We start from the raw sequence: 26780 nt of genomic DNA on the forward strand, positions 1-26780 counted from the left end.
AATAATGCATGAAAAATGCTCACTTTCACAATACCTGAATTATAATAGGTGTTCCATAAATGTCAGTGTCTCCTTTTTTGCACAGCTTGGCCTGATTTTACCTTAACACAGGTTTTCAGTATTTCCAAGTTACAGTGGAACAGATGATTTGAAGGTGGGGAATGACAGAGTTCCAGCTCTTAGCACATCTCCCTCCTGTGCTGCTGCTTCTGGGAGTTTGCCACTAAGCAGGCGCCTTTTTTAACCTCACTGAATGAGCTCATCGTTAGAGACAGTTTCCTGCTTGTACTCTACTTTATTGTATCAGTAGGCAATCTTGATTTGTAAAGCCAGGTGAACCGGCCTCTGGGGCATGTGACAGTGCCATCTAAAGATTAGATTGCAATGTAAATAATCACAGAAAGGGAAGCTAAATAATTATTTCAGGGTGTGGGCATTATGGTATAATCTTTAAGTCATATACGAAATTTAAAAATTAAAATTTTGTATTCTTATCTGAATAAAGAGAGAAGTAGAACATAATCATATTTGTTAGAGAAGAAAAAAGAAGTTGAAAAAGAGAAGTTTGAAAAACTAATTGGAAAGGAGAAGATTATTCTTTTTATGACAAGAGAAAGTACAGGAGAATGCCTGGCTTGGAAGAGCCATGCAGTGTCCCTTGACATTGGAAAAGAAAGGGTGTAATGTCACTGACCTTACAGAGGGAAAAAAAAAAAAAACAAAAAACGGATGACTGAAAACAGGAAAAGACTAATTAAACTGTGCTAGCTGAGACCTGGCTCACAGTGGGAGAAGGATGAATGCCGGTTACTATTTCTAATACTTAAAAAACAAAGAGTACTGAGCAATAATTACCCAATTATAACTAAGCCATGTTTTCCTGAAACAGAACTCTTTTCTTTAAAATTATGAATATTTTTCTCTTTTTCTTCTCTAACATGCAAAGCCTTAGCTTAAAAATAAAAATGACTTTATGCTTATAGGAAATAATATATTAGATACATGGAATTCAGTGGCTTCTGCACTTTTTTTCATTTTTATGTGGGTGTCAAATCTGCTGCCTGAATATAACAACTTTTATTATGCTTAAGGTACATGTGGCATAGCATGAGGTAATATATGTTTTGCATTATTTAGGAAGCTTTAATATTTATGAAAAGTAAGCATTACATATGATTACCCTTTTCATAAATTTCAAACAAGAACGTGAATCAACATTTGGCTTTATGTAATTTCCCAGCAGATAGAGCATTTTTCAGAGCCCAGTATGTGGGAAGGGCTGCCATTTCAAAAATACTGGACACCACATTTTAGGATGAAAGGCACAATACAGTCCCATCAGCTCAGGATAGACGTTTCAGAGAATTCCATGGAGATTTTTCTTATTGTTGGTTTATTAGATAACCATTTACTACAAAACACAATTTTACTTATTTAGAAAATTTCCATAAGACTTTTCCAGGTTTATTATACTAAGCCAAGTTGGATTTTAAATTCCTGATTTCTTTAAGGTCATTGTTGGAGCAGCCTGCAAGTATAGCTGAGCCTGTCTCCGTAGCCCAACCCCAAAACAGAAGCAGCTTTCTATCCTTCTCTTCTTATCATTCACCCTCATTCTTGGGGTGGACTAGCTGAGGCTTCATACTACAATCTTCTTGAGTGCCCATGGGTCCTTTAATTCAAAAGATATTTTTTATTGTAGATACTGGTATTAAGCAATGAACCTGATAGATGAGATCTCAGGCTTCATGGAACTTCCCATATCCTGATGAAAGGTAAATAACCATGTTAAAAAGCAAGCTTGTAACAGGTAGCACCTGTGGCTCAAGAGGGTAGGGCACTGGCCCCATATGCCAGAGGTGGTGGGTTCAAACCTAGCCTGGGCCAAAAAGAAGAAAAAAAAAAAATTAGCAGGTTTGTGATAAGTACTGTAATCATGTTATGATAAGTGCCAAAATAATTTATTAGTTTCTGAGATAGGTCATTCTACCATAAGATAAGGCTTGGCTAACTATTTCATGCCAAAGTCTTTATGAAGCATAAACATTTTGCTATTTTAGGTAAATACGAAGACTTGGATTATAAGCCATGAAAGCCATGGGAAGCCACGAAAACCATAAAGTCATGCTTTCCACCCATGAAACATGGAGTGGTTGCTGGAATACTTATAAGCAGATCTGCTATATGCATTTTATATAAAAAAAAATCTTCAATTTGAAAACAAACCTACTTGGTATGCAGTGGTCTCTATTAAGGATCCGTAAAGATTCATATATAACCGCAGAATGTTACTGCTTGAAACGATGAGGCTCCCTCATACAGTATATAGTAACTCGACTTTCTCTTCAAAAAGAGTCCCTCATAACTCTGTTAACAATGACCCAAAAGCTTTTGCAGCATTACATCACTTGATATAAAAAGGGAACCTGATTTAAAGTGGAAAAAGGAACAGATGGCAAAGTGTGTTCTACACACATATATAAGGGTTTTTCTTTTTCTTCTTTTTTTCTTTCTTTTTGCCAGGGAAACTGCTTCTCCTTTTAATCCAGTTCAGTATGTTCTGAAGCAGCTACTATTTCTGAAAGCATTGAACATGCAGGGCCAGTTTCTAAGTATGGAGCCACAAGAGGCAGGAAGAAAATGATGTATGTTAAATGTCCTGGAGAAGTGAGGAGGCTGCACTAGGTGACTGCAAAGATCCCTTCCAGCCCTAACACTCCACGCCTCCTTTTTCTGCAAACACCACATAGAAGTGGTACCAGAATCTGTTCCGGCTCCCCGTTGACATCACTGCTTTTTCCTCTCATGTTTCGCTTTTCTCATTTCTGTTACGCCACCTACATATTAAGCATTTCACCTTTTTTCCTCAATCCTCATCTTTATCCAGTTCAAGGACTGTAGGTCTCTTTTGCTTGTGAACTAACCTACTCTGCTCATGTGTCATCGACTCCCTAATCACTCAAATGGTTTGCAGTTCAAGGCATCCTAATCTTGAGTGCTCATCCCACCACCACAGCCTGCTGCTTCTGCTCACTGAGAGTTGTGTAAGATTCAGATGTATCTGGGAGGCCTACAGTATGAGTGAACATAAGTTGTTTGCAATTTAGTGACAGAAATACCTGAAAATAGGATTTATTTGGGGGAAGGGTGACGATTGCTGGCCAACACTTGTTTCCTGAATGGCAAGGACATATTGAGGTAAGAGGGTTAAATACGATAATTGAAGGTGATGGGAAGTTGTTTACTTGCCTTTGTCAATGCTAATGGTCCTAGATCTTCCTTTCCTGCAGACCTTTTCCTCACCAGTTTACAGGTTGGTTATCAGTAGCGTGTATTAATGAAATCAGGAGCATAAAAGATGGGAACCAGTCAATGGAAGAGTCAGGATTCAAGATAGGGCATGAAACTTGAAGCCAAAATAAATGCAAATGTAAAGGCATAAAAAAAAATACCCACTGGAATAAATACGAATGGCAGGGGTGGGGGTGGGGTTAGTTCAGAAGCAAAGGTGAAAGATTATATAAGACACTAGGATCCAGGATTTATGCAAAAAATCAAAGGTCACTGTGAAGTATGCGCATAAACTAGGTGGTAGGGGACCCATAGCAGACTAGAGGTAGGAGAGACTAGGGAATACTGAGTAGTGATGGGCCATTAATGAAAGAAGTTGTAAGAATTAGGAAGAAAAGGGCAGCAAGTCAGAACAAGGAGTATAAAGGACATGAGGCAATGGGAAGGTGGAAAACACGTCTCACATAGGAAACCTTGGGTATGGTTCCTGCTTGCAGCAGAAAATAGATGGCTGGATTCAAGACCAGAGCTAGCACACAACCTAGAGGCTGCTAATACTTGGTTAGGAAACAGGGAGGTTCGCTTCATTGTAATGGGAATTATCAGAAAAGAGGGTTACTTGGCAGTCCTGCTGGGAAGATATGAAAATAAGTAAGATAAGGTGGGTAGTGAGATGAAGCTAATATTTCTGTGCAAGGCTTTCTAACTATGCTTGCAATAATTTCAAGAAATTAGCAGTAGTCTTTGGTAGAGAGTCAAAACAAGATTTTGGCAGGGGTATAAATGTGGGAGTTACGGTAGTGAAAAAATATAAAAGGTATGTGGGCAGTGTTGAAACCAAAGTCCAGAGATGCTAAATGTCAAACATCAGGAGGGATTTTCCTCGGCTGCATTTTATATAATGATTTGCTGTAAAGAATTTTATTTCCTCAAAATAATAAAATAATGTAAATAATAGTAATAGAGATCCAGCAATCGTTGCATGTTTAATAAAGGCCAGGTATGTTAAATTCATTATAGGCATACAAATATTATATATATAAACAATAATTTATAATTACACATATACATTTCTTTTTTTTAGAAACAGAGTCTCACTTTATCACCCTCGGTAGAGTGTCCTGGCATTACAGCTCACAGCAACCTCCAGATCTTGGGCTTAGGTGATTTTCTTGACTCAGCCTCCTGAGTAGCTGGTACTACAGGTGCCCGCCACAATGCCCAGCTATTTTTTTTTTGCAGTTTGGACGGGGCTGGGTTTGAACCTACCACCCTCCGTATATGGGGCCGGTACCCTTCTCACTGAGCCACAGGTGCCGCCCAAATGTGGGATTTTTTGTTTGTTTGTTTTTGTTTTTTCAGTTTTGGTCCAGCTTGAACCCACCACACCCGGTATATGGGGCTGGCGCCTGCCATGGGCACCACCCTACACATATACATTTCTGTAAGAGGCTGGGAATGATGTCTGATGCCTGTAATCCTATACTTTGAGAGGCCTCCTGATTGAAACCAGGTGTTGGAGACCAGTGTGAGCAAAAGTAAGACGCCATCTCTACAAAAAGTAGAAAAATTGGTCATGCGTGTTGGTGTGCACCTATAGTCCCAGCTATTTGGGAGGCTGAGGCATGAGAATCACTTGAGCTCAAGAGTTGGAGATTATGATGGCACTACACTCTAGCCCAGGCAACAGATGAAACCCTATCTCAAAAATTTTTTCTTCACAAGAACCCTGTAAGACAGGTGCATTATTATCCTGATTTTATAGATGAGGAAACCACGATACAGAGAGATTAAGATCTGAGCCCAGGTTCACATATTTATTACAAGTTTGGAACAGGACTTTATGTACAATTGTCACTTGGGCATGGTCACGTCTTTGGACATTGTAAATTTATGCTCACATGCAAATAAATGGATCTTATGTAGGTTGCAATATTCAAACAGAGGGGAGCTGCCTTCTAAGGATCATTCCTTAGAGAGCAAGATAACAAAATACATCTAAATAGTAAAACCCTCATAGTAGCAAAATGTCCATGGCATTTAACATTGAATTAACAATTATCATGTATATTTGATTTGTTTGTTACCAATAAATCATTTTAGTGCATCTGTCTATAGTTGTTGTTTATAGAGTATGTGAAAAAAAAATTTCATATGACAGGTATAGTGGTGTTTTGACACTCCCAGAATTCTTATGGTGTTTCTATTTTAGAACAAAGAAGCCATTTGGATGAACTAACTTGTCTTTACCGTGAAATATTATCCAGAATAACAGCATGTACTTGTTCATCTTCATTAATTGAGTGGGGAATATTAATTGCTCCCTGAATGCAATCATCCATCATGTAATTTCAGATAAATGGTACACGTTGGATTGAATATATTTTTCTCTGAAACAAATGGCTGCACAGTTGTAAGTAAATAATATCTATATTTAGATACACCTTGTTTTCTGAGACATGCTGAAGCATTTAGAAGCAACTTTTGGTATAGTTTTACATGTTTCATTCTGATTTCCAGATTGCCACATATTTAAAAACATCAACTTAAAGAATTTTAAAACAATATTGTAAAGGTGGAGTGTTTTACAGTATTGGTTTAAAATGCCCATATTTTTCCAAATCCTGAAACAAGTTTGAGTGCTCTGGCTGTAATTTAATAGTTTCTCATGTTCCTCAGTGGAGTATAAGAAATTTATCCAAGATAAAATATTAAAATCTTGTAAGACAGACCATTCTAGAACTAGAGTATGAATGTTTTAACACAATAACTAGGTAAATGACGTAAAGTCTATGTTAACCAGTTTGATGAAAATATTTCAAATCATATATAAAAACACTACACTGTACCCCATGTTTGCATTAATGTACACAGCTATCATTTAATTAAAAAAAAGAAAAAAAAGATTAAAATCTAATGATATAATTTTGTCTAGCAACACCTTATAATTTCTATGGAAAACTGAGAAAATAATTACACACAACAAAATATAATATACAAATTATCACTGATATATGTACTTTAGCATATTTATGTGTAATCAGTAATGAAACCATCTAGAAAAGCCATTTCATGAAGTTCATTGGTAATATTTACAGATAAATTGGTTGATCATTAGCAAAATCCAGCTGTTGGAATACTTTTGTATGATATGTCAAACTAAAGGCAGGTATTATTTTGTAATCTAGTATCCAATACTTCACATTTTATGATTTTTCAATATATTAATACTAAAAGGACATCTTTCTTGAATTTAGAAACAAAGAGAACCATTGATAGATTTATATTGTTTTAATTTAATATTTTCCCAATATTAACATGTCATATAATATATGATAGAAAATAAAAAACAACTAACTTGGGCTGTGATACAGTTCTGATTCCTGCAGAATAAATGAAGCTAGCTCCTTTGAGAAATCAGTTGATGAAATTAAATATTTCTTGTACGACAGCACAGACTAGTGGCGATGCTTGTGTAGCAAATGTGTGCTTTATTCTCTGGGATGAATTAGTCATCTGTATGTATAGTGAAATTATATTAAATAAGCTATATATTTAAATAATGATTATAACATAACATAGCTTTATAGAACTCAAGAGTGCATTAGTTGACTATTTTATTAGCACTATTTTGCATTTACTCCATATTGCCCAGAAATTATTTTCAAAATGATGGGTGAAAAATATACACACAAATGCTATGGCAGATAGTGCATAGAAAGAAGATTTTGGTGTGAAGATGGATATTTAGGAATTCTATATTCTTGTTTGAAAATTGCACTATAATTAATCTTTTATAATTGAAACTATTTTTCATTCAGGTACAGATAATATGATAGTCACTTGTTAGAGATGCCAACTTTCTTGTTCCAAGACTCTCCCCTTCTTTGAATTCACTCTACTTGGTGCTTTTCTAATATTTCAGCATTGTTTCCCCATTTTTAGTGTTTTCTAATTGTTAAAATATTTTCCCCAATAATGATTTTTTTACTTAATAAACTTCTGGACAAATTTGTCTTTAAAATAACAATACTACCTGGGCCAAAGAAGAGTTAAGGTGAATAGAAGAAAAAGATGAACAACTTAGTTCAAAGATGATGGCCAGACCTCATCTTTGCCTCTAAAACTTGAATGAGTGAATAAAAGTTCATTCCTGAGGTACATAAGGAGACCTTGCGTTAACTATACACACCCTCTGAGCTCAGGGAGGGTAGTTTGCATGGTCTGCATTATGTGATAGATTTATGGAATTATTAATTAATTGTAAATGAAGAGATTCACTGATAATAATAGTAAAAGGGAGAAAGATTAGTAAATAGCCCCCAAATAATTAGTGTAGTGGATAAGGAGCCAAGGATAATTTAAAAGTGTTTGATTCTCATAAAGGAAAACGCAGCCCTATAATTTCTGAAATACTTGTGTTGGTCGGTGACTAACAATAATAATTTTAATGTGGACTCTGTTCCCAGCTTCATTATTTACTGTGTCTACTATTCTGAGAATATTTGACCATCTCCCTGAGCTTTAATTTCCTAATCTGTCTATGCGGTATAGTTTCAATGAGCTAATAGTGTTCTCTTGATAACTCATGTGTTAATGTGTAAGAATGCTTAAAACAACACAGTGAAAGCAAATTATTTGATTATTCCAAGAGACAGAGTCTCAGTCTGTATTTGTGGCTATTTTGTTTGTTTGTTTCTTTACACACCTTTGCAACTATGTGGCTATTTTGTTTATTTGTTCATGTTTAATTTCTTCTTATGCAGAAAGATCCTTAATTACCAACACAGTCTATTCCACTTTTATTTCTTAAAATGCATTCTCCTGGGATATGGAGCCAAAGTAATAAACAAGAAAGACTTTATTGCTGTACTTTTATTTAATATGAAGAATATTGAGTAGCAGAATTTGTATCTTCTAAAATTTGATGATAATTTATTATGCCTTCTTTAATACTAAATCACAAAGTATTATTTTAAGGAAAAACTCTTAGACATCATTGTCTTATTTCCATTAAAATATACTCCCCAACATAATTACACTAATTCTATATTGTCATAGTTCTGGTGTATCATGAATGTCTTCCGAGGAAGATGGCCAGGGAGTGGAATGAGAAAGGAACTTCTTCGATTACTTTCATGACTTCCTGGGACTGACCTCTCTTTCATATTGAAGACTCCCTTTCAGTGGAGAGATGTTAAAGGTGTAAATATTTGTCACAAATTCTGAACCCTTGTCCCTTATCACATAGCATTATAAGTAACTAGTAGTCAAAATAAAACAGTTAATTTAAATCGCATTGTCACAACTTATGATCAGACTATTTCCTGTGAGACAATACTAATTACACATCCTTATTCCTTGGGATGCTTGTCCTACGGAAGACAAAAAAGCCTTTGTAACTTTGGAGATGTGGGTCGGCAGAGCCAACATGAACAGGTCCAGTCGTGATCTGCAGCACCAGGGGCTTCATCCTCAGCTCCAATGTCTCCTTAGAAACATCACATTTGACCTTTTTTCTTATGTATTTTGATGTTCAGGTGTGAGCCATCATATCATCTTATTTTGCATCACAGTCTACTCTGAATTGCAGATCTAAGCTATAAAACATCTTAGAAAAATGTACACATTCACTTCATACAAAGTTGTATGAACTGTTTTAGAAGGCTCATGGGGACTCCAAATTAATCCTCGCATCCTATAAGGCTCACTGAGGGAGTGTCAAAATCTCTGTGCTGTAGGATTTCTCTCCTCTCCCAGCTGGTGATTGCCAACCTCGCCACCCTATGTTTTCTACAATACTTTCCAAGGATGCATTAGTGCATTAAGAGAGGGTTCTAGGGCTGGAATATGAAAATGGCTTTCTTCCTCAATTATAATCCTCATCTTAAGTGAAGCAATGGATAGATCACTTTTCAAACCTAGTGCAGGGGTCTCCAACCTGTGTACTTCTCTGCTGTACTTTGGATGTATAAGAGTTGTCTTGGGCCTCCAAGCAAATACATAAACACTAAAGAAAGCTGATTAGCAAAAAAGAAAAAAAAAAGTTCTGTGCATCCTTTCCATGATATCACACAACACAGAGAAGCAAAAAAAAGTCCGCACAAAATCAGCATGTAGGGTGAGTGATTTTAGTCACTTTAAATAATATTACAGTACTTTTACAAGTTACAGATTATGCAGAAATAATCTGATGCCGTATCAAATTCATATTTAAGCCACATCAAAAAACATTTGATTTTGTATAGCCTCATGCTTTTAGAGCTTCATTATGCCATAGAGATTATCCACCTCTCCTGCCCTGTTTGTGTAGGTGTGAATCTAACTGAAATCCAGAAATAGCAAGTTAATTGTCCCTGTGTGATTTGTGTTAGAACTGAAATTAGAATTCAAGTATTCTCACTTGAAATTCAGTGTTCTTTCTTTCCCAATCTCTTAGATGAAAACTTCAACTATTCACATGTATTCAAAGACTTTTTCACTTACACATTCATGTAAGGGAAGACATCATCCCTTGGGAATTTTATGTTTTCTGTTTGCAACAAAACCTTTTCAAGATTTTAAAAGCTCTGGGTGGTAATCTGTCATTTAGATTCACCTAAGTAAGGTTAGACCGGGAGAGGGACCATGTACCCCAGGGTTGGTATCAAGTTATATACACCTAGGGAACCCTCAGGCTTCCTGTTCTTCACCTCTCCCTTGTCGCTGCCTCTCTATTCTTTGTGTTTTACTTTCCAAACAAAGTACCAGTTCTATCAGTTCCTTTACCAATGCTAGTGTGTCCGAGAGGAGCTGCTCTTATGCTGCCTGCTACCTTTCCTGAGGATGAACAGCATCTTAATAAGGAGCCAGGCAGGAGGCAGGTGCAGAAGTGCTGAGGATGGGATTTCTCTTCAGAGCAGGCACGGTCACATTCCGGGTGCTCAGGAAATGGTCTGGACAGAAAGCTTCCTCTTCTCAGCCCCACAGAGCTCCCTGTGACTCAAGTTGGCAATCTGTGGTGCTTTAATAGATTACATTTAATAGATTAATCAACTCTCAGGCTTCATCTCTGAGTCTTCTAATCTCCCCATGCCTCTTTATGCTGAATCCTCTGCACTGCATAATAGGAGGGCAGAAAGGGAACAAACTTGAAAATGCATGTAGAGAAATGACCCTTGTGGCAGCTAAACAGGTGATAGGGGGGTTAAATCCACTCTTATCTTTTATATGCCTACAGGGCCTTATTTGCTGGTGTTTAAATCTCTGAGAAAAAGCAGCAGAAAGTTTTAGTAGTTTGCTACCTCTGCTGCTGCATTCCCTCGGGGGCAGTGCCCTATTTCTTACCATTATTCATTGTCGTTCTGCTTCTAAATAGCAATGCTTCTGAGGATGATTGTGTAGGACTGCAGACGCTGCTTTCCTTGAGCTAGGGAGACATTCCAGAAATGCTGTCACTGAAGATGTACTTCTAAGAAGGATGTTATTTTGCCATGAGCAGATGAGATCATGCATTATATTTAGGATTCCTAGGGAAGGCAGCTGCTAATGGGTTACAGCACTGATCTAAACTTTATGTTTTATCTAAGTTACATTAGCTTTAAGACATAACTTTTCTTTGCCATTGGCAAAAAACTTTTGTTGAAGTGCTGAATCATTTCATGCATATGATCATTCAAATAAGTATAATTTTGTAAAATTAAACCAATTAGTGACATTTTCATATCAGCGATACCCAGATACCCAGATTGCTGAGTTTTTTTTGATGTTATATATATATATATTTTCACTCATGTTAAATTCTTTAGTGAATCTTGTAGAGCCTGCAATATAACAAGGGTCCTTCCTGATTCCTCTACTTTATGTACAATAATAAATCAAAAACTTGGATAGTTGCTCCCAAAGATAGCATGCTTATTTCAGTATTCCTGTCTTATTTAGGTTCCTAAAAATCAGGCTAGGGACCTACTGAGAAAACAATTTTCTGTAGATAAGATCTAAATTACTGGTTCCTGGAAGCCTGCTTTTCCTAGAAATCAATTACACTGTATTTCACATTTCTATTTATTTTATTTCTAGCACATTTAAAATTAAAACTGAAAATTCTTTAAGGATATCGTCTCAGTCTTTCACTTAGTTTCAAACTGTCTCAAGACATAACTATATATTTCTCAAACCACAAAGTTTTGTATGGGCATGAAAAATCAAAACATCCTTTCCGACATATTTAAAAGCTGTTTTCTTTTGCTAGTTGCATAACAGGCTTTTGGGAGTTGTTTAAATATATTTTTTCTTTTAGAGAAAGCGTGTGCTTTTTAGGAAAAATGTATGTTTTTACATCCTTGTTTTTCAAAAACATTGAAATGCATTTACTTTCAAGAAATGAAAAACATTTTTCAAATGTATTGCTCTTCAAAACAAGAAATAGTGTTTTCTTCCTTGTGAATGAAAAACAATCTCACCCGCAATGCAGTCAATTTGGTTAGCAAGAAGGTGTAGTAATACAGTCATCGCTTTTAAGCAGATGATCTAATTTTTCAGTAGTGCATATTGGCACTTTGTGTGAAACGGAGATGGAAGAACACATTTCAATTAGATTAAATACCTTTAAAAGCAAGGTTTATGGGTGCTCAATTTAATTTGTATTTAATATCTTTTTGCTAGATTCTTTGTCTCACTGTTTTTCTTTCTCTCATTTTTAAAAGAATCTTTCCTTGCAAGGGAAGAAAATGTTAAAGACATTTTAGCCTCCGACTATAGATGCAGAAAGAAGGTCGCTATGGGAACCCCCTGAGCAGCCTGCAGAAGTTAGTCTGTAGCCTCTGGTTGCTCAGTAGCTTGCTGCTGGTTCTCCCAACAGCCGTGGATATGGATGTCTGCTCACTCGAGAGGATCACTAAAGTTTGTTTGGGAAAAACAACAGCAGATAAGCAGTGATTGCATCCCACATTCAGGGGCGTGACAGTTAGGTTGGAGTGATCTGCTTATGTGATGGGAATTTTTATTACGTGGTTTAGGCGGAAGTGCATCTGCTCCTAGGACTCCTAATTAGATGTGTTGACCAAGCACTGAGATGCTAGATGGGTGTTTATTTAAAGCTACAACTAAACAGTGTGCCAGTATTTTGAATTCGATGACCTCAAACTGCACCGACATGGGAAGACAAGGGTTCTCTGGTCATCAGGGAACTCATTTCTATTGATCCATTGAACCAATAAAACTTGTTCATCTCACATTTTCCTCTCCTTTGAGCTCATTTTTGTAGATAGAGTTTTACCAAACCCTAATTTTGCTGTTGTCATTCACTGTTTCTATTCCAATTGTATCCTTACTCAGAAGCAAAGCCCTTTGTTACTGAAAACAGGGTGAATGCCTTTGGAATTCTGATTGCGATGCACTTGAACTAAAGGCAATTTAGGAGAATGGCATTAAAGTTTCTGGATGTTTTTCCTTAGAAATTAGAATAACTCCAAGTGTGAAGCTCAAATTTTAAATCACAGATGTCTCATATTCTTTGTTTTCCAAAAAAAAAAAAAAAGAAAGAAAGAAAAGAAAGAAAGAAAGAAACATTGACTTTATTGATTACTTTTATCTTCGTTATGATTCACATGATGAAAATTCTACCCAAGTCAGAAGGATAGAGCGGGAGTAAAGCTAGGAATCTATATGGTACTGTTCCCTCTCTTCCTTAATTTTTCCCCCCAGAATAAGAAAACTGAGGGCCAGCCTCAGTGACTTCCCTTAGGACACAGAGATAGATGATGTTTCCACCCAGGAGTTTAGTTTATAAGTAAATGTTTTTATATAAGGAAAATTCTGTTCAGGTGGAAATCAACATGTGCTTGAATTCGCAGTGGTAACCTGGTTTACTTGTGAAACTGCCACCCATTTTATATTTTAATTCCTTTTTGGTCTATAGTTGATAGGAACTTGCAAACCATGAATTTTGGTAGAGAAAACTAATATAGGCCCTTCTTTCATATAACGTTGTTTTAGCATAGCATGAAAATAATTGGTTACGGGGACATGAACAATTTAAATGTCTTAGAATTTATAGGAGGAAAAAAATAATCGTTGTGCTTTAGATTTATTTTGAGCTGATGCGAATGAAAGTGTTAAATTGTCTGAGTACAAATAGAATGGTCACTTTTATAATTTTTCTAAATTATTTCCAATTTTATTTGCAATTTAATCATAGTTTTGACAAACTGAATTTCTGTCCATTAGGGAACTAAGCTAGGAAGAAGGGAAGAGTTTTGTAACTACTGGACCTGTGCAAAGGCCTTTTTTATACAGCCAGTTGAAAACGAATTAGGTTAACTTCTTTTCATAATCATGCTTTTTTTTTTAACCTAGCCTAATCTTAAATGACCCCAGAGTAAAGTGTTTGCAATCAAGATCAGAGATTAAAGTTTATTGTCAGTGTAGGGGTTGGTACAAAGGGCCAGAATTGTTAAACTAATCAGGAGTCAGGTTGCGAAGTAAAGATCTAAAGTTGGAGCCGCAGAGATGGAGGGAAGGAATGGATATAACAATATATCAACATTTTATACCCATAATCTAGAGAAATAAGTGACTACAACTCTCTGAGGAGAGGTGAATTAAAGAGAAATCTGAATTACCTCCAAAGCATCTGATATGCGCAACTGGACAAATACGTATTATCAAGATATGATGGTGAAGTGTGTAGCCAGCTGGAATTAGAGATTCCAGCTCTAATACTCATTGGCTGTATGAATTGGGGAAGTAACTTTACCTCTTTGAGCATCAGTCTCTTCATCTTCAAAATGGTAATAATATCCCTCTCTTGAGGTTATAGAATAACTAAGTAAGTTAGTACAAGTGTCAGGGACAGAGAAAGTGCTCAATAAATGTTACCTGTTGTTATTGTTCCTTGGAGAATACAGAAGCAGATTAATGCAATAAAGTGATCGGACTTTTCACAAGTTGAATCAAAGGCGTCTTTAGGAAATCCATATAGAAATGTCCAATAGTAAGCTTGGGGCAAACGTTGAGAGGTTATATATTTGGGATTTATGAATTATAGGTTATTATTGAAACATGTCTTTATATGAAGCCATAGTGAGAGATGTTATAGAATGAGAAGGGCAACGTAGTAAAGGCAAAGTCCTGGAAAAAAAATACCAAGAAATACACAAGTCAGTTAATTAAGAAAAAATAGCCAAAGTGATACGTGGAAAACCAGAAATAAGTATTGTCATGAAAGTCAGGAAGAAATTGCAAGATGGTAACACTAGCCATAGAAGCACAGGTTAAAATGAAACACAAAATAAGTAATCTAAATCTGCATTGCCTTTGTCAATATGAAGGTCACCAGCAACTTCAGACACATCAGTGTCGGCAGAAAGCATCTCTAAGGAAGTGCATCAGGTGCTCTGAGAAGGTTTGGAAGTAGAGTCAGTAAAGATAAATTCTTTTTTGAGGAAGCATAACAGAAAAGAATAGAGAAAATAATGCTACGTAGGATGCAAAGCCTGGAAGGGTTTTGTTGTTTTTGTTGTTGTTCTCCTTTTTATTTAAGATGAAATATTTGAGCTGTCTTTCAAGTTTCCTTCAGAGGAATTATTTTTTAGATATTGAAGTTGGAGTTTTACAAAACATCTCTTTGTATGCATAGTGACACCTTTTCCAACAAAATGAAGTTTATTAGTCTCTCAAATATTAGTAGTTAATTTCCGTGGAAAACTTGTTTTGACTAAATCAGTCCTTAAATGTAAAATGAATATATCTCCTTATGTTTGCATGCAGTTTGTGGAATCCTGGAAAAATTGCATGCGCGCACGTGTGTGTGTGTGTGTGTGTGTGTGTGTGTCCTGCTGCTGTTTGATATCTAAGTGTTCAGTTCATATGTCACAGAGGGCTGTCATCTGAGTGTTATGGTGAGTGCTGATAGAAGTGATGCCCCACAAGTAAATGGACCTTAGAATGTTATCTCCACTTGAGTCAAAATCTTCGGGGACTTAAGAATGACCAGTGATGTGTTTGGATATTTGGCCTTTTCAAATCTCATGCTGAAATTTGTTCCTCAGTGACGAAGGTAGGGCCTGGCGAGAGGCGTTTGGGTTATAGAGGCAGATTGTCAACAAATGGCTTGATGCCCTCCCATGATAATGAGTGTATTCTTGCTTTATTCACTTAAAAGCTGGTGGTTTAAAAGAGCCTGGCACCACCTCCCCTCCTCCCTCTCTTGTTCCCTCTGTGGCATGTTACTCACCTGCACCTCCTTGGCCTTTTGGCGGATTAGAAGCTCAGGTGCTGGATTGATACTTTTTATATAGACTGAAGAACTGAACCAAATAAACCTTTTATAACTAACCAAGCCTCAGGTATTTCTATAGACATGCAAAATGAACTGAAATAGCGGGTGACACTCTGATTACCATGTCACTGTCAACAAACTACCATTTGTGTGTCTCAGATGTCAGAGAAAAGGATCTGCAAGCCTTTAGAAAGCAGATTCCATTAGTATACGCACACTTACAGCACCAACCTGCCCTGGTTTTTACTAAAAGAATTAATAAATTAGTACCTCTGTCTGGAATATCTAATATCGCATTTATTGGGGTGATAGGCAGTGTGAGCAGCGCTGCTGCATGCCAGTGTGGAATGTCTAACGGTAGACCTTATTCTATATCAATCTGAAGTGATCATTGGTAGGGCATATTCTATCTCATGATCTACATAGGCGTATATATCCTTATACCATTTCAACACAAACAAGAGATTATGTAGGGTTTTTGCTTCCTGAACAAGGGCTGAAGTTCACTGTCAAAAGCAGAGTGTCCTGCTATTATTTGCTCACTGATCTTTTCGTCTCCCAATATTTTTGGCAAAGGAAATTGTGACTGTTAATCAGGAAACTATTACTGAGAACTTTCATTAATAAGGAACCCAAGCTATGAGAGTTGTGCAACTAAGATTTGGAATGAAGGAAGTGGACTGTGACACCGGTGTGGAGGTGTGTGTTAGCAGGATGGTGGGACTCCAGGAAGGCTGAGGTGAGGAGGGTCCTGGTTAGAGTGTGTGTGGAGAGGGAGACCCAGGGCCACTTGATAGGGGAGAAGCTCCCGGAAGCGAGGCATACTGCAAAAAGAGACAGGGCAGGAACGTATGCTGCAGAAGTGATTTAGAGAAAAGAATAGAATTTAAGTAATCAGAGGTTATTACAGAAAAAAAATTTAGAATGATACAATTCTTTTTAGCTTTACCTGAGAATTAATGGCACTTGTTTGCATGATTATATTTCATTATTCTTTATGAAGGCATTCATATCTATAATGTGTAATTTTATTGAGTAGAGATATATATATACTATATACTTAGATATATTTATATTTATACTTTTCACAGCATTCTTTTATTAAAAAAAGCTAAAAGACTTTTAAGAGAAGTGAAGTGCACTTTTTTTTATCATTTTATTCCTTTCTGTAATTGTGTACATTTAAAACTCTCAGAAACTCTCTTTTATTTTGTAATCAATTTACTTTTTAATTAGATCAGAAGATATACTTGGTGAATGTTCTCTTTTCTCATGTCACGTGTCTCTTTAACTGCTGGTGTTCAGAATATATTTTATAGTCTATTTTCATGTTCTAAGAAGATTCAAAACCAGTGGCCTTAGGAATTTGGGACTTTGATGCTTACAGAATTGGTTTAAATGTTTAATACACATGAAGGATCTGGATTGGCTTCTGAATTTAAAAGGACAAATCTTATGGGCTAAAATATACATAGCATTTTTTCCCACACAGCCCACTGGCTCATTTGTGTGTCTGTGTGTGAAAAAGAAAGAGAGTCCCTTCTTTTTGTGTGAGCTAAAAGCAAAATATTAAGTACCAGAAAATAAAAGCAATATGACACAGGAATAAAACGAAACAAAAAGAAAGACTAGGAAAACTAGCTTCTAAAAGCAGAGAACAAAAAATCAACCTCTTCTAACAACAACTTCTATAACATTGGGTAATAATTCAACCTGCTTAAAACTAATTGTCCTGAAGTGTAAATGTGAACGGTCCTATCTCCAAGTTAAATAAATTATTTGAATCTTAAAAAATTATTTTTTAATAAGTCTGATAATAAGTTATAAATCATCTTACAGAAAGAAAGAGTAACTCACTGCAAATGTGTTGAATATCACTATTAATAAATAATGCTTTATTATTGGAAAATAAAGAGCGAAAGGGCTGGTGTACAAAAATGTGAAGTTTGTAGCCCCCAAATGTCAAAATTATATTCGGTTCTTACAGATGCTGTATTTGTTAATAACAATATATATTATGAATGATAATAGACATATTTATTATATATAAATATTTAAGATTTTAAAAAGAGAGAAGTGAATGTGGAGATCTAATTTGAAAGCCATTTTAAATCCTACTTAAATTAAATTCCGATGTATTATAAAACATGTTTGATAGCGTCAAGTTCTAATGACCACATCCAAATGGAAATTCAGGTTTATATTTAAACTCCTAAATATAGTCCTGTATATAGATAATACATTTTTAAATGTTTGTCCCCTTTTTAAGAAAATATTGATCCTAAGATTTCTTGGGGTATGATGAGAGAAGGTAGAAGAGTAGAGCTCATTAGAAATTGCTATTAATACTTTTATTTTTAAAAAAGTCATTTCTATATTTGATAATTTTCAAACTATCATTCTCATTCTTTCTGTATGGCATTCTGTTCCCCGTATCTAGTGTACGTGATCTGTAGACTCCAGTAGCATATTACTGTAGCTAGAGTGACAGGCTCTGAGTCAGACTGCCTGCTTTTCAGTTCCAGGTCCACCAATTTATGGATGAAGAGGTTTTATCTAAGTAACTGAAAGTCTCTTTGCCCCAGATTTCTCCTCTGAAAAGAAGGGAAATCAGCAGTAAGTACCTTCTACTTCATTAGGTTGTTCTGAAGTGTAACGAAATGTAGGTAAGGAACTGGCACAAAGTAACTCCTCAACAAGTGTTATTTTGTTTAGGTTCTGATAAATTCAGCAGAAGATTATAGTAGCACCTTGTAAGATTTTAATTATAACACTTCATTAACATCATGTGAAAAAAATAGGAGTTTGAATTTTCCTTTCTATTAGTCCTAAGCAAGAATGTTTGCTCAAGTTATACAAAATAGCAATTTCGTCCTTTGAAACCAAAAATCATTTCTAGAATAGCCGATGAAGATTTTGACATTGACCATTTCAGACATGAGGAGGTAGAACTAAAAACCTCCAATTGACCTCTCTGTATAGTCCCTGCTAAGTAGTCAAAACTCTACTAGATTTTGAACAGACAGGGAATATAGAACAAGATTGTTGAACTAAAAATTTAGTTGTGGAAATACACTACATATGTGGACAAGAAGTGTGAAAATATGTGATGGAGTGTGTGTTAATACTAGAACAAGCCTATCCTATACTGGGAATGTGAATGAAATGGTGGCTTTATGGACTAGGTAGGATTAGAGCTTGCTTTACAAAGCATGAGTACATTGTAAGATAAAAGAAATGTTGGCTGTGTATGTGTGTGGAGGAAAGGGATCGTATACCACGCTGAACCCTGAAAGTTTGTTCCTTTATGACCAGCACTTGACAGAATTGTTACGTCTTCCTCTTTGGACCTCAGTATAGATGACCAACCTATCCTTAAGCATTTCATTGTTCCATTAGGTCTTTGTTGCCCAATTAAAAATTCTGTCATTAAATGTGTAATTTTAAGTGAAATGTTTAATTATGGGTGACTTTTCTTTGAGTTGTGCTCAAAATATTCATAAAGAGTCAGCTATTGAGTTCCATTCTTTCTGTTAAAATATACTAAAGTTTTTATGTACATTATGTATGATGGTTATAGCCTCATGTATTTTATGTTTACTATTGTGATGTTAATTTGAAAGTTGTCAACAGTTCCAGAGTACTACAGTGGCATAGATAATGGGAAAGAATGCTACAGATAATAATCGTAAAATGAGAGACAATGCTTTGAAAGTCTCTGAGAAAGAACTGTAGATTTTTACTAAATAATCAGTAGTATAACACGAAAGGAAAATGGGAGTGGTTTATTGTCTTATGAAAAAGAGAAACAGAAACAGATTTCAAATCTCATACAAAAAGTCACATTATGTTTTAATGCATTATCATTTAGGATAATGGTTTATGATACATCAACAAATTAATGTCCTTTTTTAGCATGAACTTTTATATCAGGGAAAGATGTTAGGATTATATGTATTCTATAAATATGGGCTATAATACTTTACATGAAGGGAATGCTGTAGATTCCTGTTTTAAGGTATTTTTAATGCTAATTGGTTAATTTTATTAAAGTGACAATTTTTGCTGCTTTCCCTTTTTATCTGATAAACTACCTTACCTGTAGCATAATATAACTTCCATAAAATGTGAATTAAAAGGGATCTCTCATTTTTCCTTTTAGGGAAATCTTGAGGAGTTTGACACTTTTCATCCTCCAGCCATTAATCATTTTTTTGGAAGAGGCCGTACACTGGTAAGTCTCACTCCTTCTAATTTCAGTTTTTAAAATTCAATTTCATAAATGCTGAGACTTGTTTTAAATGCGCATTTAACAATATTAAAAGAATGTTAACATCACAGCTTGAATTACAAAATGATTTTTAAGAAACAAAATTCATAATATTATTGTTTTGTTTTTTAATTACTCTAGTACTAGTAATGCTATTATAATCTGTAAAAGCTATAAAATCAAAATTATGTCATAGAATGGAAAGTATTTTTTAATTATAAAATAGTGTTAATATTGCTTACAGCTAATTTTTATAATATTTTATTTATTAACACCTTGGCCCGTAAGAAACAGTTGAATGAGCATTTGTCAACCGCAAAGGGATCTAAAGCTATAGTCAAAAAAACTAATATATTCTACCAGCATCAAAAATGCATAATACTTTTCACATTGAATTGAAATTTTAAAGGTGAACACTTATTTTAGGTGAACTTTGTCATAAAAATAAATATGTAACTTTTTGCTTCAATATATTATTTTTCTGCTACCAATAAATAGTATTTCTTTTCTTTTTCTTTTTCTTTTTTTTTTTTTTTTGAGAGAGTCACACTTTGTCATTCTTGGTAGAGTGCCATAGGTGTCATAACTCACAGTAACCTCCAACTCTTGGGCTCAAGTGAGTCTCTTGCCTCAGCTTCCCAGGTAGCTGTGACCACAGGAGCCTGCCACAATACCTGGCTATTCTTTTTTTTTTTTTAGATTTAGAGTCTTGCTGTTACTCAGGCTGGGCTCAAACCTGTGAGCTCAGGGCAATCCACTTATCTCAGCCTCCCAGAGTACTAGGATTACAGGCATGAGCCACCGTGCCCGGCCAATTATTTTTTGATCTTATGTTTTTGAGCAACCCTGTCCTCCACTCACCATCATATCACTGTCTCTCTGTCTCGCAGGTTTAGGGAACACACATACATACACACGTTCACATACTCCTTAAAATATTGTGAATATCACATGCAGGTCACCATTAGTTAATTTGATCTTTCCCAATTCATCGAAATGCAGTCTCTGAGGCACTTCTCCTGGCCTCACTTCTGATTATTGGAAGCTTTTGATGGGAAGCCTCATAAATTAAAAATACTACATTTCCCCCTCCTGCTCACTTGGTGAAGGACAATTCTAACCTCAGTGATTCTACTCTTGGAAATTTACGGAAAGCAGATGGTAGGCTGCAGATCCCCCACCCCCAACTTAAGGCGAAAGCCAGTCATTTTGAATCTGTTGTGGCCCGGACTATGGCTGTACCTGTGGTTTTGTAACTTCAACTACAACAGTTCAATTAACCACAGACTTCCCTTCCCACACCCGCAAGCAAAAGCCCAGTTATTTTGAATCTGTTTCAGCCAAGATTTAGGTTGAAAGTGAGGCTCTTTAATTTGTTTCAGGGTGGGGCTGGCACTGAGGATGCAACAGTAAGGCTCACGCCCTGGGAGCTGCCTCTGGTCTAGGAGCATCCCTTGGAGGCCCAGTCCTCTGCCCACAACACCTTACCTGGAGATAGTAAGTCATTGTCAGGAACCCGCACATGTTGTAGCCTCTTAAGGGAACTTCGGGAGGCTATGTACTAGAAAGGCCACAGGAATAATCAACAGCTCATTTGAATAGTCAGTGCTGAAGGAGAATGGCAAGATCCATATCCTAGGGCATCAGAAATTGATTTCAGCCTGCCAGTTTAGTTTTCAAACACATCCTCTAGGTATTGCCTCGGGGACCCCAGCTAGATTTATCTTTTAATAGCAACTTAGGGACAATCTAACATTCCTGCTTAATAAATGTAATAAATTTATAAATAAACTGAAAATACATATGAGGAGGAATCAGCAGAAGAACCCTGGCAATATGAAAAACCAGAGCAAAACAACTCCCCAAAATATTACAAAGGAGAGACAAGTGAAAATGTCATCCATAGAGAAATTGTTGAAATAACAGAAATAGAATTTAGAATATCGATAGCAAATAAGATGAATCAAATTGCGGAAAAAAGAGAAAAATAAATCTAAAAGGACATCCAAAAACTGTCTCAAGAAATCAGTGAAATTAAATACAAAATCACCAAGAATTTGGACATAATTAGGAAGAACATAACAGAGCTAAAAAAAAAATTGAAAGAGGCATTCAAGGAGGTTCAAAACACAGTAGAGTCTCAGCAGTAGAGAAGAACATAGAGAAGAAAGAATCTCAGAAATCAAAGACAAAACTTTTCAACCAACCCAATCATTCAATGTAGCAAAAAAAAAAAAAAAAAAAAAAAAAAAAAGGGATTAAAGGCAGAACTTTCTCTGAGAGAGATATGGGACTATACCAAATGCATAAATCTTTGAATCAGAAGGGTTCCTGAAGGAGAAAAAGAGTCCTAAAAGCATGGAAATTCTACTTCAAGACATCATGATCAAGAATTTCAAAAGCAATGAGAGACACAGAAATTCAGACACTGGATAGTTATAGAACCCCAGCATGACTGAGATAAAACAATATTAAGTTGACCAAAGTCAAAATGACAGAGAAAATTCTATAAGAAGCCAGGTGTAAGCAACTTCTAACCTACAAGAAAAGAAATATCAGGGTTACAGCAGACTTTTCAGCTGAAACTTCTCAAGCCAGAAAAGGGTGGTCATCTACCTTTATCTTCTTTAATAAAACAATTTTCAGCCTGGGATTCTCTATCCTGCTAAACTAAGCTTCATATTTGACAGAGAAATCAAATCTTTTACTGACATGCAAACATTGAAAAAGTTTGCCACAACAAGACCAGCTCTGCAGGAAGTAGTCAGACTCATTCTTCACACTCACCATCTTGACCACCAGCAAAGCAGACACCCAGAGACTAAAAAACAATGCCTAGTTTCCACAATCATGCAAGGGATAAAACAAAGCAATGGACTTTTGCAAAATAAAATGAACAGAACTCTACTGTAGTTATCAATTCTCTCAACAAATGTGAATGGCTTGAATTCTTCACTGAAGAGACACAGGCTGGTTGACTGGATTTAAAAAAAAGCACCAACCAAAAGTATATTGTATTCAGGAAACACATCTAACATCTAACAACAATACAAAACTCAGGGTGAAGAGTTGGAAAATAATATTTCAGACTAATGGAAATCAGAGGAAAGTATGTATTGTAGATATGATTGGATTTAAACCAACAAAAATAAAGACAAAGATGGACACTATATACTGGTCAAGAGAACAATACAATAATAAGACATTTCAATCCTAAAGATTTATGCACACACCTTAAATACTCCCAGATATAAAATGAACCCTAACAAATATGATATCCTGTAACATGTAATAATGGGATTTCAATACCTCTCTGACAGAACTGGATAGATTCCTCCAAGAAGAAACTAAACGAAGAAGCAATGGACTTAAATACAACCTTAGAACCAATGGGCTTAGCAGACACACACAGAATATTCCATCCATCACAATAAAATTGAGTACACATTCTTCTCTTCACCCCATGAATCATCCCTCAAAACTGAATCATATCTTAGGGCAGAAATGAAATCTCAACAAATTTAAAAGAATAGAAATTACAAATTATATCTTTCAGACCACCATGGGATAAAAATCTTCATCCTCACATAAAATCAGGAAAACTAAAAAACCATATGATGAATGAAAGCAGGATCAAGGATGAGATAAAAAAATAAAATCATTAGATTTCTTAAATAAAAGAACAATGAAGCTTGTGAGCTATAAAAACCTTTTGGATACTGCAAAGGTACTCAATATGAGGGAAATTTATTACATTAAATGCCCACATCCAAAAAAACAGAAAGAGCGCAAATCAACTACCTAATGTACAGTCTCAAGGAGCTGGAAAATACAGAACAAACAATCCCAAACCCTGTAGAAGAGAAGAAATAACCAAAATTAAAGCAGAATTCAATGAAAATGAGGTTATAAGAATCATTTGGAAATTAGTGAGACAAAATATTTGTTTTTTGAAAAGACTAAGATTGATAAAAAGCCTTAGCCAGATTAAGTAGAAAAATAGAAAAGTAAAATCTCTATAACCTTAGCCAAAAGGTAAAAGGGGGAAATAACAACATATATTTGCTATTATATTACATATATTTAAAAGACCAATAACTTATTACAACAAAAATTCTATAGCCAGAAATTTGAAAATGTTAAGGATATTGACCAACACTTGGAATCACACCACCTCCCTAAACTCAACCAGAGAAAAAATAAGAAATTTTGAACAGACCAATATCAAGCACCAAAATTGCAGCAATAATAAAAAAAAAAATCTGTTAAAGAAAAGCCCTAGACTGGATACATTTACAATAGAATTCTACTAAATCTGGAAAGAAGAGCTCATACCTATGTTACAGAGCCTATTCCAAAACATACATAAGGAAGACACCCTCGCCAACATGTTCTATGAAAGGAATGTCCTCCTGATATAAAACTAGAAAAGTATACAACAAAAAAGGAAAACTACAGACATTAATGAATATAGATAGAAAAATATTCAATAAAACCATAGCAAACAGAATATAGCTACACATTAAAAAATTTATACATCATAATCAGGTAGGCTTTATCCCAGGGATGCAAAGTTGGTTCAATATATGTTAATCCAAAAATGTAATTCACCACATATGTAGAAGCAAAAACAAAGACCATATTATCTCAACAGATGCAGAAAAAAAAAATTTGACATAAAATTCAGCAGCCTTTTCTGTCAAGAACACTGAAGGATATAGACATAGATGGGACATTTCTTCAACTCTTAGAAGCCATTTACAACAAGTCCACAGCCAATATCATACTTAATGGAGTAAAACTGAAAGTGTTTCCACATAGAACTGGAATGAGAGAAAAATGTACACTATCACCACTGCTATTCACCATAGTGCTGGAAGTACTAACCAAATGCAATCAGGCAAGAGAAGGTACAAGGTTATTCAAAAGGGGACAAAGGAGGCCAAACTTTTGCTCTTTGCTAATGACATGACATTATATTTAGAACTCTAAGGATTCGACCACAAGGCTCCTGGATGTGACTCAGGATACAGTAGCATTCTGGGATACAAAAATCAATGTTCACAAATTAGTAGCCTCCATATACACCAATAACAGTCAAGCTGAAAATCAAATCAAAGACACAATACCCTTCATAGTAGCTTCAGAGGAAAATGAAGTACCTGGGAATATACCTAACAAAAGATGAGAAGGACCTTTATGGAGAGAACTATGATGAAACCTTGAGAAAAGAAATAACAGAAGATGTTAACAAATGAAAATTACATCATGACAATGGCTGGGAAGAATCAACATTGTTAAAATGTTCAAACTACCCAAAGCAATCTACATATTTAACTCAATCTCCATCAAAGTACCAAATGCAATACTTTGAAAAATTTGAAAAATAGTACTTCATTGCATATGAAACCAGAAAAACACCCCAAATAACATATGCAATTCTAAGAAATATAAATAAATCTGGAGGCATCATTTTATCAGAATTCAGGTTATAATACAAGTCTATAGTGATCAAAACAGCGTAACAGCAGCACAAAAATAGAGATGTCAATCTGTGGACTAGAATAGAGAACCATGAATGAAACCAGCCATGTATCACCTTTTGATCTTTGGTAAATGAAACAAAAGAATAAATTGGGGGGAAAGAATACCTATTTAATAACGGTGCTGGGAGAACTGGTTAGCCACATGTATAAGACTAAAACTAGACCCACACCTCTACCACTTACAAATGGACTCTCACTGGATAAAAGATTTAAGACACTAAACAATACAAATTCTAGAATAAATGTGAGGAAAATTCTTGGCAATATTGGTCTAGGAAAAGATTTTATGAAGAAGAACTCCTTGGTAATTACAGCAACACAAAAAATAAACAAATGGAGCATGATCAAGAATAAAAAGCTTCTGCACAGTTAAGGTTACGACAAGTACAGCTCACAGAGAACCTTCAGAATGGGAGAAGATGTTTGCATGCTGCAAATCTGACAAAGGGTTCATAACTAGAATCTACAGAGAACTCAAATTAATAAGAAAAGATCAAACATTCCCATTTATAAGTGGGCAAGAAATATGAACAGAAACTTCTCTGAGGAAGACAGATGAAAGGCCAAAAAAAATACATGAAAAGTGCTCATTGTACCTAATCATCAGAGAAATGCACATCAAAATCACCCTGAGACATGAGCTAACCCCACTGAGAGCAGCCCACAAAGAAAGTTCCCCAGCTTCAGATGCCGACGTGGATGTGGAGAGAAGGGAAAACTTTTACACTGTCGGTGGGATTGCAATCTAATACAGCCCCTTTGGAAAGAAGTGCGGACAATCCTCAAAGAGCTAAACATAAACCTTATATATGATCCCACAATCCCACTACAAGGTATCTACCCAAATGAAATAAAGTCATTTTACTATAAGGACATTTGCACTAATATGTTCATCACAGCTCAATTCACAATTGTTGAGAAGTGAAATAAACCTAAGTACCCATCAACTCGTGAATGGATTAATAAATTGTGGTATATGTGTACCATGGAATACTATTCGTCCATAAACAAGCTAGAGACTTATATCTGTTGTATTAACCTGCATGGAGCTGAAGAACATTCTTCTTAGTAAAATATCACAAGAATGGAAAAGCAAGTATCCAATGTATGCAGTATTATTATGAAACCAATAGATAAACAACCTTACACCCAGATGAGAGACAAACCCTATTAAATTCAATGGGGGAGGGAGATTGGTAAGCTCTCACCTAATGGGCATGATGTAAAGGTATACAGCACACCCCCTGGGTGAAGGGCTCAACCATAACTTGAAATTTACCTAACAAATGCAAATAATGTTAACCCAATCATTTATACCCTCATATTAATCTGAAATTTAAAAAAAAAAAGAAAGGAAAGTGAAAAAATACTAAATCTGTACATAAGTATATGTACATTGCTTATAAAATACATA

General features: G+C 35.5%; 1 protein-coding gene across 13 annotated transcripts in view; it reads left to right on the top strand.

The window, feature by feature from the left end:
- The window catches only part of PTPRD (protein tyrosine phosphatase, receptor type D), a 2156277-nt gene that overhangs the window by 547393 nt on the left and 1582104 nt on the right, over window positions 1-26780 (top strand). For all 13 annotated transcript variants that reach the window (XM_023508432.1, XM_023508444.1, XM_012813956.2 and 10 more), the window contains one exon: window positions 19713-19784. The gene's annotated coding sequence lies outside the window, so the exon portion shown is untranslated. The remainder of the gene's footprint in view (window positions 1-19712; window positions 19785-26780) is intronic.

This window comes from Otolemur garnettii, unplaced genomic scaffold, assembly GCF_000181295.1.
Source record: "Otolemur garnettii isolate 467f Iridium unplaced genomic scaffold, OtoGar3 scaffold00006, whole genome shotgun sequence".
In the NCBI taxonomy this organism is placed as follows: domain Eukaryota; kingdom Metazoa; phylum Chordata; class Mammalia; order Primates; family Galagidae; genus Otolemur; species Otolemur garnettii.